This window comes from Ipomoea triloba, chromosome 3 (genome assembly GCF_003576645.1).
Source record: "Ipomoea triloba cultivar NCNSP0323 chromosome 3, ASM357664v1".
Classification (NCBI taxonomy): domain Eukaryota; kingdom Viridiplantae; phylum Streptophyta; class Magnoliopsida; order Solanales; family Convolvulaceae; genus Ipomoea; species Ipomoea triloba.
In genome coordinates, this window is record NC_044918.1 from 6682947 (window position 1) to 6683851 (window position 905).

The window sequence follows — 905 nt, forward strand, 5'->3', positions numbered from 1 at the left end:
TACTCTTTAGGGAGAGGGTGGCTAATTAAATTGTCATTCTACCATCACACCCACATTGTATTTATATCCCAATGATCTCATCCACAATAATTAGGGTTGATGGATATAATTGAAGAGTGGTAATATTTAGTATCATAAAATGTTAAAGGGGGACCATCCCTATTTACAAGTCATAAATTGCCTATATTCAATGAATAATGAGATAAGTCAAATGTTTAACACAACTATATAGAAGTATAAATTGCACCGATATATGTTTTTTATGAGTCACTCGTTGATTTTTTTAAATACATCTTTCTGGCGCGCACTAGGTACGCCTATTGGAAACTTTAATACGGAGTACCTTTTATTTTTTTCAAAGATCATTATTTTTCTCCTTTTAATTTTTTCGCCTCTTTTTCTCTCCTCTTCTTCCTATGTGATATGAAAAAATCTGACAAAAATCCTAGTTGTAGGTGATGTTGTAACAAGACTAATTTTTTTTTTAGGATCTACATATAAGAAAAATTTCCATTTATTAGGCATGACTAAATAAATAAGTTGAAGGATTAAATCGTTGATCAATTTTATCAAATCTAAATAAGTGAGGTAATTATTGCCCGAAAAAGATTGATATAACAACATTTTGTTTGCACATTCAAACTTAAATTAACCTTTTTTGATTTGAGACAGTTAATTATTAACAATTTAAGTTGATTTAATTCATTATGATCTTTTGCTAGTTAAAATAAGGTGAGCTTCATTCAAACCACATATTTAAATTGTTATTGTAAATTTTTTTCATAAATTAATGTTGTGTATGATTGTCGTTGTTGCAATTAAAATGCACATTTAAAATTTGAAGCATTAAAGTTTTAAAAAAAGATTTTATTAAAAAAAAAATAGAGGGAGGTGGGGGGGGGGGG